This window comes from Orcinus orca, chromosome X (genome assembly GCF_937001465.1).
Source record: "Orcinus orca chromosome X, mOrcOrc1.1, whole genome shotgun sequence".
In the NCBI taxonomy this organism is placed as follows: Eukaryota; Metazoa; Chordata; class Mammalia; order Artiodactyla; family Delphinidae; genus Orcinus; species Orcinus orca.
The window spans coordinates 65,782,781-65,797,517 of NC_064580.1; positions in this window are offsets into that span (position 1 = coordinate 65,782,781).

Consider the following 14,737-nt stretch of genomic DNA (forward strand, 5'->3'; position numbering starts at 1 on the left):
TTTTGATCCACTGATTTGTTTTTCTCTTTCAGCAATACCACACTGCCTTGATTACTAGTGCTTTATGTTAAGTCTTGAAGTCAGGTAGTGTCAGTCCTTCAACTTTGCTCTTTAAGAATATATTGGCTAAGTTTGTATAATGCAGACTGGGGAGGGAAAGGGCAGGCGTCCTGAGCTTGTGTTTATAGACTGCAAATGAAAACTCAGGCCTCAGCTGCCATGAGTGCTGTGAAACAGGGACGGACTCCTGCTCGGGGTCAGGGTGCCCCCTTGGGACCCCCTACTCATGGCCTCCTCCGCCTGCTTCTTGGAAGCCTTCACTTTGGCCTGCAGCTTGTCCACCAGGTCCTGGAGCCTGAATATGTTCTTGCGGTCCTCTTTGGCCTGCCAACACAGCGTTGGTGCCAGGGCCCCAGACCCTGTCCCCCGCTGCTTCTGCCGGGTCTGATCCAAGGGATGCAGGAGAGCTGTTGCCTACCTGACGCCCCGACCTTTGGGGCAACCTTCTGCAGGAGGTCCACGGCCCCTCATCTGGGGTCACTGCTTTTTCCAGCCCAGCTGAGCCACTCAAGTGCAGCTCCGAGCACCCAGGAATGAGAGTAGCTCTTGAATTCAGGAGTACAAGTTGCTTTCTGAGGAAGCCTTTCCTTGGAAGTCACATGCAGAGGTATGTTCCTGCCACCCCCCCAGCCCATGCAGACTGATTCTGATGGAGTTCACGTGCAGGAAGCAAGGATGAGGCGGGAAAGTAACTACAGGTGCAACTGGGCCCAGATGGGGAGAGACTCACAGACACCTCTGCCACCCTGTCCTCCTCTGGCTCTGCCCATCTGAGGAGGCTGGTCCCACCCTTGGGGCCCTTCCCCGCACTGCCCACACCTGCAGGGCTTCCTCTTCCCCTGTGGTGTTCCAAGGAAACAGGGCACCCTTGCGGGCAGCAGGATCTTTCCTGAGGTGATGATGTTCCCCGACCCCAGCCTGGCCCTCTTCTAAACGTACAGCTTTGGAGTCAGGCCAGGATTTGCAGCTGGCCTTTGTCACCCACTATCCACGTGACCTTGAGCAAGTTTCTTGTCCTCTGGGGGCCTCCCAGTAACCCCATGAAGGAGTCCTGTTCTGATGGATTCTTACTCACCAGGAGTCTTGGTCTCATTGGGAATCAGACATCGCACAAAGTGAGGATGAGTGCTCCTTAAATTGGCCATCAATTTGTTTAAATTTTCCTGGGACACAAACCAGAAGAAGCACATTTACCTTAACAAACGCTGTTGCACTGGGCAGAAATACAACCGAATGTGGAAGTTGCCAAAAAACAAACCCTGAACACAGCGGACAGGTCTGGAAAGAGGAGCCCTTCTTCTTCCCACCCTTCTTGCTCACACCGGCGTCGCCTGAAGACGGACACAGAGGGTGTGTCCAGTGAGTCCAGAGGACACAGTGGTGGCCTTTCCTACCCACCTGCCCCACCAGTTTTATTGAGACATAACTGACATATAACACTGTATATGTTTAAGGTGTACAACATAATGATTTGATATATGTATATATTGCAAAATGAAAAAAATAGAATATATTGGCTATTCTGAGCCAGGACATGGAAGCAACCTAAGTGTCCATTGACAGATGAATGGATGAAGAAGATGTGGCACATATACACAATGGAATATTACTCAGCCATAAAAAGAAACGAAATTGAGTTATTTGTAGTGAGGTGGATGGACTTAGAGTCTGTCATACAGAGTGAAGTAAGTCAGAAAGAGAAAAACAGATACCGTATGCTAACACATATATAGGGAATCTAAAATAAATGGTTCTGATGAACCTAGGGGCAGGACAGGAATAAAGATGCAGATGTAGAGAATGGACTCGAAGACACGGGGAGGGGGAAGGGTAAGCTGGGACAAAGTGAGAGAGTAGCATTGACATATATACACTACCAAATGTAAAATAGATAGCTAGTGGGAAGCAGCTGCATTGCACAGGGAGATCAGCTTGGTGCTTTGTGACCACCTAGAGGGGTGGGATAGGGAGGGTGGGAGGGAGATGCAAGAGGGAGGGGACATGGGGATATATGTATACATATAGCTGATTCACTTTGTTATACAGCAGAAACTAACACAAAATTGTAAAACAATTATACTCCAATAGAGATGTTAAAAAAATAAATAAAAGCAATGTATTAAAATTGACAACTATATATATATAAAATTCATAAATGTAAAATCTATAAGTATATATAATGTATATTAAATATAAACAATATATAATATATATAGTATATGTATAAAATTTGGAAAAAAGAATATATTGGCTATTCTGGGTCTTGCTTTTGCATATGTACTTTATTTTTCATTTATTTTTTATATTTTTAAAGCTTTATTTATTTATTTATTTGGCTGTGCCAGGTTTTTAGTTGCAGCATGAGGGATCTTCGTTGCAGCATGCAGGATCTTTGTTGTAGCATGAGGGATCTTTGGTTGTGGCATGTGGAATCTTTAGTTGTGGCATGTGGAATCTTTAGTTGCAGCATGTGGGATCTTTTAGTTGCAGCATGCAGGCTCTTAGTTGTGGCATGTGGGATCTAGTTCCCTGACCAGGGATTGAACCCAGGCCACCTGCATTGGGAGTGTGGAGGCTTAACCGCTGGGCCACCAGGGAGGTCCCTACATATATACATTAAAATTGGTTTGCCTATATCCACAAAATAACCTGGTGGAATTTTGATTTGGATTGTGTTGAATCTATCATCACAGGTTGGGAAGAACTAACATTTTAACAATATTGAGTCTTCATAACCATGTACATGGAATATCTTTCCACTGAATCTTATTTGATTGCTTTTATCAGATTTTTTTAGTTTTCCTCATATAGAACTTGTGTATGTTTTATTCATTTTATATTTAATTATTTTGTTGTTTTTGTGCTAATATAAATGTCATTGTGTTTTTATTTTGAAATTCTGATTGTTCACTTCTGGTTTATAGGAAAGCAATTGACATTTGTATGTCAACCTTGTCTCTTACAATCTTCCTGTGATTTCTTATTAGTTCTAAGAGTTTTTTTGGTTGCTCCTTTAGGATTTTCTACATAGACCATCAGGTAATATAAAAGAAGACATTTTTATTTCTTCCTTCCCAATCTATTTACCTTTACTTCTTTTCTTATTGCTTTAGCTAGAACATCCAGTACAATGTTGAACAGAAGTTGTGTGAGTAGATATCTTTGCCTTGTTCCTAATCCTAGGAAAGCATCTAGTTTCTCACCATTAAGTATTGTGGTAATTAATTTTATGTGTCAACTTGACTGGATCAAGGGATGCCCATATATTTGGTTAAACATTATTTCTGTGTGCTTCAATGAGGATGTTTCTGGAAGAAATTAACATTTGAATCAGTAGACTGAGTGTAGTGGATTGCCCTCCCCAGTGTGGGTGAGGATCATGCCATCTGTTAAGGGCCTTAATATAACAAAAAGGTGGTGCAAGGGAAGATTCACTCCCTCTCTGCCTGACTGCATGGCTGGGACATCAATCTTCTCCTGCCCTCCATGCTCCTGGTTCTTAGACCTTCAGACTCAGATTGGAATCTACACCATTGACTCTCAGGTTCTCAGGCATTGAACCACACCACTGGCTTTTGTGTGTCTCTGGGCCACAGACAGCAGGTCATGGGGGTTCTCAGACTCCATAATCACATGAGACAATTATAATAAATCTCTTTCTATCTCTATCTCTATCTCTAATCTACTTCTATTTCAATCCCTGTCACTTCTATTTCTATCCCTGTCACTATTTTTAGATTAAAATGATTTTGTCAAATGCATTTTATGCATTTATTGATAGTAAATGATTTTTCTTCCTTACCCTATTGATATGATGATAGGGGACATTAATTGATTTTCTAATTTTGAACTAGCCTTGCATGCTTTTAATAAATCCCACTTGGTCATGGTATATTATTCTTTTTATGCATTGTTGGATTTGATTTGCTAATATTTTGTTTAGGATTTTTACATTATGATAAATATTGGTCTGTAATTTTCCTTTCTTGTAGTGTCTTTGTCTGATTTTGATATTAGGGTAATCCTGGCTCCATGGAATAAGTTAGGTAGTATTTCCTGCACTTCTATTTTTTGGATGACATTGTCAAGAATTGTTACAAATTTTTCTTGAAAATTTGGTAGCATTTACCAGTGAAAGCATTTGAGTCTGATGCTTTCTGTTTTGAAGATTATTGATTTAATTACATATATTTTAAAAGTATTTTATATTATATACATATATGTATATGTGCAAGTATGTTATATGTATAACATACTAATGTATATATATATGTATATAAACATATACATATATATTCAGATTATCTATCTCTTCTTGTGTGAGTTTTGGTAGATTATGTCTCTCAAAGAATTAGTCTGTTTCATCTGGGGTATCAGATTTGTGGGCATACAGTTTTTCATAATATTCCTTTATTATAGTATTAATGTCCATGAAATCAGTTGTGATGACCCTTTGCTCATTATTGGTATTAATAATTTGGATCTTACCTCCTTTTTTCATAGTTAACCTAGCTGGAGTTTTATATATTTTATTGATGTTTTCAAAGATCCAACTTTTGGTTTTGTTGATTTTCTCTATTGATTTCCTGTTTTCAGTTTCATAGATTTCTGCTCTAATTTTAAAATTTCTTTTCTTCTACTTACTTTGGATTTAATTTGTTCTTCTTTTTCTGGTTTCTTAAGGTGAAAGCTTAGATTATTTATTTTAGATCTTTCTTTTTTAATATATGCATTTACTGGTACAAATATCCCTCTAAGTCCTGTCTTTGCTGCATCCCACAAATTTGATAAGTTGTATTTTCATTTTAATTTAGCTCAAAATATTTTAAAGTTTCTATTTAGACTGCTTTGATACACGTGTTATTTAATCTCCAAGTATTTGAGGATTTTCTTACTGTCCTTCTCTTCCTGATTTGTAGACTAATTCCATTGTGGTCTCAGTGCATTCACTGTATGATTTCTATCCTTTTAAATTTCTTAAAGTATGCTGTAAGGCCCAGAATTCTTGGTGAATGTTCCGTGTGAGTTTGAGAATAACGTGTATTCTGCTGTTGTTGGGTAAAGTATTATATACATGTCAATTAGATCCAATTAATGATGATGCTGGTCAATTCAACTATGTCTTACTGACTTTCTGCCTGCTGGATCTGTCAATTACTCATAGTGGAAAATTGAAGTCTCCAACTATAATAGTGGATTTATCTATTTCTCCTTGCAATTCAGTTTTACCTCATATATTTGAGGTATCTGTTATTAGGCATGTACAGATTAAAAAAAACCTTTTATGTGTTTTTAGAGAATTTGCCCCTTAATCATTATTTAATATTCTTTTTTATCCTTGATAATTTTCCCTACTTGGCAGTCTATTTTGTCTGAAATTAACATAGCTACATCACATTTCTTTTTATTAGTTTTAGCATAGTTTATCTTTTCTCTATCCCTCTGTTTCTCAAGCTCACTTATTCTTTCCTCAGCTATTTCCAGTCTATTGATGAGCCCATGAAAGGCATTCTTTGCTGTTACAGTGTTATTGATTGCTCACATTTGACTTTAATTATTTATTTAAGTTTCCATTTCTCTTCTTACCTTACCATCTGTTCCTGTATGTTGTCCACCTTTTTCATTAGAGCCCTAGGTATATTAATCATAGTTGTTTTAAATTCCTGGTCTGATTATACTAACATCTCTGCTGTATCTGAGTCTGATTTTGATGCTTGTTCTGTCCCTTCCAACTGTGTTTTTGATCTTTTAGTATGCCTTGCAACTTTTTGTTGAAATATGGACAATATGTACTGGGTAAAAAAAAAAAGCTGAGGGAAATAGGCCTTTAGTGTCAGGTTTTATGTTTATCTGGCTAGATGTTAGGTTATGTTTATTGTTTGCTGTACCTGTAGCTATATCAGAGGCTTAAATTTCCTCTGTCCTTGTTTGTGTCTCTTTTTGTTTCCTTAGAGACTTCTTAAATAATATCTGAGACATGCAGTTTTTACAGTAATACTCCCCTGTTATTACGGAGGAGATCTATTGATGTCATTTGTTAACTGTGGGGAGAGGGGAAGAATTCTATGGTCCTATGATTCAATCTCAATATTCTACTGAATCTGTGCCCCTGGGCTGTGACCTTCTCAAGTGCCTCTAGTTTTGTTTTGTTTTGTTTTGTTTTTTTCCCTTTCTGTGAGACAGGAAGACCAGGGAGGGTTAGAATAGAGCATTTCCCTCTCCATAGGTTGAATAGGGTCTGGTAAAACACCGATTAGTTATGCTCTGGTACCTTGAGGGTACAACTTGTTAAGGAAAGCTCTGGGCATATTTCAAAATGCTTACTTTTACCCTCTCCCTACTGGAAGCAAGAAGGGATATTTTTTCCCCTGATCTTCATTGTGAGAACTTGGTTGCTCCCCTGGAGCCCAAACTCACAAAAGTATGAGTTCCCTCTATGTCCGGGCCATTGTGGAGTTTTTAGCTCTCAAACTTGTCCACACTGAGCCTCCAGGACTTTGTCAATTACAGTTAAGATTTTCCTACACCAGTACTGGTTCTCATGGAGGTTTCTGATCCAGTAAGCTGTGATTCTCTGTCTCTTCATTTTTAAATCGAGGTATAATTGATATATAACTTTATATGAGTTTCCAGGTATACAACACAAAGACTTAATATTTGTACATATTGTGAAATAATCCCTGCAGTAAGTCTAGTTAACATCCATCACCAAACATAGTTACAACATTTTTTCTTGTGATAAATTTTAGAATCTACTCTTCTAGCACCTTTAAAATATGGAATACAGTATTATTAAACATAGTTACCATACTGTACATTATATCCCAATGACTTAAATTATTTTATAACTGAAAGTTGTATCTTTTGACTCCCTTCAACCATTTCTCCCACCCCCTACCCACCCCAGCTCTGGAAAGCACCAATCTGTTCTCTGTATCTATGAGCTTGGTTTGTTGATGTTGTTTTAAGTTCCACATATAAATAAGATCATATGGTATTTGTCTTTCTCTGTCTGACTTATTTCACTTAGCATAATTCCCTCAATGTTCTACCTCTCCAATTTAAAAAATTACTATTTAAAATTGTAATAAAATATAATAACATTAAATTTACAATCTTAATCTTTATGTGTGTTAAGAAAATGTTGCTTAATTTCCACATATCTGTGGATTTTCCAACTTCTATAAAAATTTCTAACTCTAGCTTCATTCCACTGTGATTTTAAAAGATTGTTTGTATGATTTCATACTTTTAAAATTTAATTAGACTTGTTTTATGGCCTAACATATAGTCTATAGTAGAGAATGTTCCATGTGCACTCGAGAAGAATGTGTATTCTTCTGTTGTTGGGTGGAATGTTCTGTATATGTCTGTTCCAGTTGATTTATGGTCCTCTATTTCCTTATTGATCTTAAATCTAGTTGTATACATTATTGAGAGTGAGATATTCAAGTTTCCAACTATTATTGCAGATCCATCTATTTCTACCTTCACTTGTGTCAGTATTTGCTTCATACATTTTGGGAATGATATTTGGTTCTTATATGTTTATAATTGCTATAACTTCTTGGTAAATTGACCATGTTATCTGTATATAGGTCCTTCCTTTTCTCTTGTAACTTTTTTGACTTAAAGTTTATGTTGTCTGACATAAATATACCACATCTGCTCTCCTTTGGTTACTGTTTGCCAGGAATATATTTTTCCATTCTTTCACTTTCAAGCTATGTGTATCTGTAGACCTAAAGGGAGTTTCTTGCAGGGAACATAGAGTTCCCTGCAAGAAAAACAGAGATCCTGTTTTTTAAAGATCTATTCTGCTGATCTCTGCCTTGGAGAGTTAAATCTCTCTACATTTAAAGTAATTGCTAATGACTTATTTCTGTCATTTGCTATTTATTTTTCATATGTTTTATAGCTTTCCTGTCCCTCACTTCCTCCATCACTCTCTTCTTTTGTATTTAGTTGATTTTTTGGTAATAAAACATTTTGGTTCCCTTATTTCATTTTGTTTATATTCTATACATGTATTTTCTTGGTGGTTACCATGAAGCAGCATATAACATCTTATAACAATCTATCATACATTGAAACCAATGTGAGTTCAATTGCATACAAAAATTACTCTGTACATCACCTTTCCTCTCATATTATTGATGCCAAAAATTGCATATTTTAAATTCCATAGAAAATAAAAAGTGGAGTTACGAATAAAAATTACAAAAATACTGGCTTTTACATTTTCCCGTGGGTTTACCTTTGCTGAAGGTCTTTAAGTCTTCATATGGCTCTGAGTTACTATCAGCCTTTCATTTCAACCTGAAAAACTCCCTGTAGGATTTCTTGTAGGGTGGGTTTGATAGTAATGAACATCCTCAGCTTTTGTCTATCTGCAAATGTTGTAATTTCTCCTTCACTTTTGCAGGACAGTTTTGCCAGACTTAGAATTTCTGGTTCACAGGTTTCTTTATTTGGCAGTTTAAATATACTCCACCACCTTTTGGCCTCCAAAATTTCTGCTTAGAAATTTGCTAATAATTTTACTGCAGTTACCTTCTCTCTGATGAGTCATTTTTCTCTTGCTGCCTCCAAGATGCTCTCTTTCTCCTTGGATTTAGATAGTTTGATTATAATGTGTCTCAGTGTGGGTCTCTGGGTTTACACAAAATGTAGTTACATAGTTTGTTGGATTTGTAGATTCATGTAATTCATCAAATTGGGGAAGTTTTTTGGCCATTATTTCTTTTATTTCTTTTTTTAAAAATTTTATTTTATGTTGGAGTATAATTGATTTACAATGTTCTGTTAGTTTCAGGTGTACAGCAAAGTGATTGATTTATATATATATATATATATATATATATATATATATATATATACACATTCTTTTTCTGATTCTTCACCAATATATTACACAGTATTGAGAAGAGTTCCCTGTGCTATACAGTAAGTCCTTGTTGATTATCTATTTTATACATATTAGTGTGTATACCTTAATCCCAAACTCCTAATTTATCCCTCGCCCCACCTTTACCCTTTGGTAACCATAAGTTTTTTTTTTTTTTTTTAATTTTTAACTTTTCTTTCTTTCTTTCTTTATTTTTGGCTATGTCAGGTCTTCATTGCTGTGCACCGGCTTTCTCTATTTGCGGTGAGCGGAAGCTACTGTTCATAGCAGTGGATATGCTTCTCATTATGGTGGCTTCTCTTGTTGTGGAGCATGGGCTCTAGGTGTGTGGACTTCAGTAGTTGTGGCATGTGGGCTCAGTAGCTATGGCTCGAGGGCTCTAGAGTGCAGGATCAGTAGTTATGGCGCACGGGTTTTTGCTCTGCAGCATGAGGGATCTTCCCAGACCAGGGCTCAAACCCGTGTCCCCAGCATTGGCAGGTGGATACTTAACTCTGCTCCACCACGGAAGTCCAATAAGTTTGTTTTTGAAGTCTGTGAATCTGTCTCAGTTTTTCAAATAAGTTCATTTGTAAACTTCTTTTAGATTCCACATATAAGAGATATCATATTATATTTGTCTTTCTCTGTCTGACTTACTTTAACCAGTATGATCACCGATTGATCCATCCATTTTGCTGTAAATGGAATTATTTCATGCTTTTTTATGTCTGAGTAAGATTCCATTGTATATATGGGCCACATCTTCTTTATCCATTCATCTGTCGATGGACACTTAGGTTGCTTCCATGTCCTGGCTATTGTAAATAGAGCTGCAATGAACATTGTGGTACATGACTCTTTTTCAATTATGGTTTTCTCAGGGTATATGCCCAGTAGTGGGATTGCTGGGTCATATGGTAGTTCTATTTTTAGTTTTTTAAGGAACCTCCATACTGTTCTCCAGAGTGGCTGTATCAATTTACATTCCCACCAACAGTGCAAGAGGGTTCCCTTTTCTCCACACCTTCTCCAGCATTTACTGTTTGTAGAATTTTTGATGATGGGCATTCTGACCAGTGTGAGGTGATATGTCAATGTAGCTTTGATTTGCATTTCTCTGATGATTAGTGATGCTGAGCATCCTTTCATGCATTTGTTGGCAATGTGTATATCTTCTTTGGAGAAATGTCTATTTAGATCATCTTCCCATTTTTGGATTGGGTTGTTTGTTTTTTTGATATTGAGCTGCATGAGCTGCTTGTATATTTTGGAGATTAGTCCTTTGTCAGTTGCTTCGTTTGCAAACATTTTCTCCCATTCAGAGGGTTGTCTTTTCGTCTTGTTTATGGTTTCCTTTGCTGTGCAAAGGCTTTTAAGTTTCATTAGGTACCACTGTTTTGGTTTTTTTTAATCTCCATTTCTCTAGGAAGTGGGTCAAAAAAGATCTTGCTGTGATTTATGTCAAAGGATGTTCTTCCTATGTTTTCCTCTAAGAGTGTTATAGTGTCTGGTCTTATATTTAGGTCTTCAATCCATTTTGAGTTTATTTTTGTGTATGGTGTTAGGAAGTGTTCTAATTTCATTCTTTTAAATGTACCTGTCCAGCTTTCTCAGCACCACTTATTGAAGAGACAGTCTTTTCTCCATTATTTATCTTTGCCTGCATTTTCATAGATTAGTTGATCACAGGCATGTGGGTTTATCTCTGGGCTTTCTATCCCATTCCATTGATCTATATTTCTGTTTTTGTGCCAGTACCATATTGTCTTGATTACTGTAGCTTTGCAGTATAGTCCGAATTCAGGGAGCCTGATTCCGCCAGCTCTACTTTTTTTTTTCTCAAGATTGCTTTGGCTATTCAGGGTCTTTTGTGTCTCTATACAAATTTTAATATTTTTCTGTTCTAGTTCTGTGAAAAAATGCCATTGGTAATTTGATAGGGATTGCATTGAATATGTGAAATGCTTTGGGTAGTATAGTCATTTTCACAGTACTGATTCTTCCAATCCAAGAACATGGTGTATCTCTCCATCTGTTTGTGTCATATTTGATTTCTTTAATCAGTGTCTTATAATTTTCTGAGGACAGGTCTTTTACCTCCTTAGGTAGGTTTGTTCCTAGGTGGTTCATTCTTTATGTTGCAATGGGGAATGGGATTGTTTTCGTCATTTCTTTTTCTGATCTTTCATTGTTAGTGTATAGGAATGCGAGAGATTTCTGTGCATTAATTTTGTATCCTGCAACTTTACCAAATTCTTTGATTAGCTCTAGTAGTTTTCTGGTAGCATTTTTGGATTATCTACGTATAGTATCATGTCATCTGCAAACTGTGACAGTTTTACTTCTTCTTGTCCAATTTGTATTACTTTTATTGCTTTTTCTTCTCTGATTGCTGTGGCTAGGACTTCTAGAACTATGTTGAATAATAGTGGTTAGAGTGGGCAACCTTGTCTTCTTCCTGATTTAGAGGAAATACTTTCAGTTTTTCACCGTTGAGAATGATGTTTGCTGTGCTTTTGTTGTATGTGACCTATATTATGTTGAGGTAGGTTCCCTCTTTCCCAAGTTTCTAGAGAGTTTTTATCATAAATTAGTGTTGAATTTTGTCAAAAGCTTTTTCTGCATCTATTGAGATGATCATATGATTTTTATTCTTCAATTTGTTAATATGGTGTATCACATTGATTGATTTGCGTATATTGAAGAATCCTTGCATCCCTGGGATAAATCCCACTTGATCATGGTTTAGGATCCTTCTAATATGTTGTTGTATTCTGTTTGATAGTATTTTGTTGAGGACTTTTGCATATATTCATCAGTGATATTGGCCTGTAATTTTCTGTTTTTGTAGTATTTTTTTCTAGTTTTGGTGTCAGGGTGATGGCAGCTTCACAGAATGAGTTTTGAGTGTGAGCTCTTCTCTAAATATTTTATAGAATTCACCTGTGAAGCCACCTGGTCCTGGACTTCTGTTTGTCGGAAGATTTTTATCACAGTTTCAATTCCGTGACTTCTGATTGGTCTGTTCATATTTTCTATTTCTTCCTTGTTCAGTCTTGGAAGGTTATACTTTTCTAAGAATTTGACCATTTCTTCCAAGCTGTCCATTTTATTGGAATATAGGTGCTTGTAGTAGTCTCTCATGATGCTTTGTATTTCTGTGGTGTCTGTTGTAACTTCTTTTTCATTTCTAATTTTATTGATTTGAGTCCTCTCCCTCTTTTGCTTGATGAGTCTGTATAAAGGTTAGTCAATTTTGTTTATCTTCTCAAAGAGCCAACTTTTAGTTTTATTGAAATTTCCTATTGTTTTCTCTGTTTCTATTTCATTTATTTCTTCTCTGATCTTTATGATTTCTTTCCTTCTACTAAATTTAGGTATTGTTTGTTTTTCTTTCTCTAGTTCCTTTAGGTGTAAGGTTAGACTGTTTATTTGAGATTTTTCTTGTTTCGTGAGGTAGGATTGTATTGCTATAAAGTTCCCTCTTAGAACTGCTTTTGCTACATCCCATGGGTTTTGGATGGTCGTGTTTTCATTGTCATTTGTCTCTAGGTAGTTTTGGATTTCTTCAGTGATGTCTTGGTTATTTAGTAACATGTTGTTTAGCCTCCATGTGTTTGTGTTTTTCACATTTTTTCCCCTGTAATTTATTTCTAATATCACAGTGTTGTGGTCAGAAAAGATGCTTGATATGATTTCAATTCTCTTAAATTTACTGAGGCGTGATCTGTGACCCAAGATGTGATCTATCCTGGAGAATGTTCTGCATTCACTTGAGAAGAAAATATAATCTGTGGTTTTCAGATGGAATGTCCTATAAATATCAGTTAAATCCATCTGGTCTATTGTGTCATTTAAAGCTTGTGTTTCCTTATTCCTTTTATGTCTGGATGATCTGTCCATTGGAGTAAGTGAGGTGTTAAAATCCCCCACTATTATTGTGTTACTGTCGATTTCCTCTTTTATAGCTGTTAGCATTTGTCTTATGTACTGAGGTGTTCCTATGTGGGGTGCATATATATTTATAATTGTTGTATCTTCTCCTTGGATTGATCCCTTGATCCTTATGTAGTGTCCTTCCTTGTGTCTTGTTACATTCTTTATTTTTAAGTCTATTTTATCTGATATGAGTATTGCTATTCCAGCTTCTTTTGATTTCCATTTGCATAGAATATCTTTTGCCATCTCCTCACTCTCAGTCTGTATGTGTCCCTAGGTCTGAAGTGGTTATAGTTTAGACAGCATATATATGAGTCTTGTTTTTGTATCCATTCAGTGAGCCTGTATTTTATAGTTGGAACATTTAATCCATTCACATTTAAGGTAATTATCAATATGTATGTTCCTAGTACCTTTTTCTCAATTTTTTGGGTTTGTTTCTGTAGGTCCTTTTCTTCTCCTGTGTTTTCCACTTAGATAAGTTCCTTTAGCATTTGTTTTAGGGCTGGTTTCGTGGTGCTGAATTCTCTTAGCTTTTGCTTACCTGTAAAGTTTTTGATTTCTCTGTTGAATCTGAATGAGATCCTTGCCGGGTAGAGTAATCTTGGTTGTAAGTTCTTCCCTTTCACCACTTTAAATATATCGTGCCACTCCCTTCTGGCTTGTAGAGTTCCTGCTGAGAAATCAGCTGTTAACCTTATGGGCATTCCCTTGTATGTTATTGGTCGTTTTTCCCTTGTTGCTTTTAATAATTTTTCTTTGTCTTTAATTTTTGTCAATTTGATTGTTATGTGTTACATCGTGTTTCTCATTGAGTTTATCCTGCCTGGGACTCTCTGTGCTTCCTGGACTTGGGTGGCTATTTCCTTTCCCATGTTTGGGAAGCTTTTGACCATAATCTCTTCAAATATTTTCTGGGGTCCTTTCTCTCTCTCCTGTCCTCCTGGGACCACTATAATGCAAATGTTGGTGTGTTCAATGTTGTCACAGAAGTCTCTTAAGCTGTCTTCATTTCTTTTCATTTTTTTTTTTCTTTATTCTGTTCCACGGCAGTGATTTCCACCATTCTGTCTTCCAGGTCACTTATCCGTTCTTCTGCCTCAGTTATTCTGCTATTGATTCCTTCTAGTGTGTTTTCATTTCAGTTATTGTATTGTTCTTCTCTGTTTGTTTCTTCTCTACTTCTTCTAGGTCTTTGTTAAACATTTCTTGCATCCTCTCAATCTTTGCCTCCATTCCTTTTTCGAGGTCCTTGATCACCTTCACTATCATTATTCTGAATTCTTTTTCTGGAAGGTTGCCTATCTCCACCTCATTTAATTGTTTTTATGGGGTTTTATATTGTTCCTTCATCTGGGACAGAGTCCTTTCCCTTTTCTTTTTGTGTATCTTTCTGTGATTGTGGTTTCCGTTCTGGCAGCTGCAGAATTGTAGTTCTTCCTGCTTCTGCTGTCTGCTCTCTGGTGGATGAGCCTATCTAAGAGGCTTGTGCAAGCTTCCTGATGGGAAGGACTGGTGGTGGGTAGAGCTGGGTGTTGCTCTGGTCAGCAGAGCTCAGTAAAACTTTAATCTGCTTGTCTGCTGATGGGTGGGGCTGATTTTCCTCCCTGTTGGTTGTTTGGCCTGAGGCGACTCAGCACTGGAGGCTACAGGCTCTTTAATGGAGCTAATGGCAGACTCTGGGGGGGCTCATGCTAATGAGTACTTCCCAGAATTTCTTCCACCAGTGTCCTTGTCCCCTCCATGAGCCACAGTCACACCCTGCCTCTGCAGGAGACCCTCCAGCACTAGCAGGTGAATCTGGTTCAGTGTCCTATGGGGTCACTGCTCCTTTCCCCTCGGTTCTGG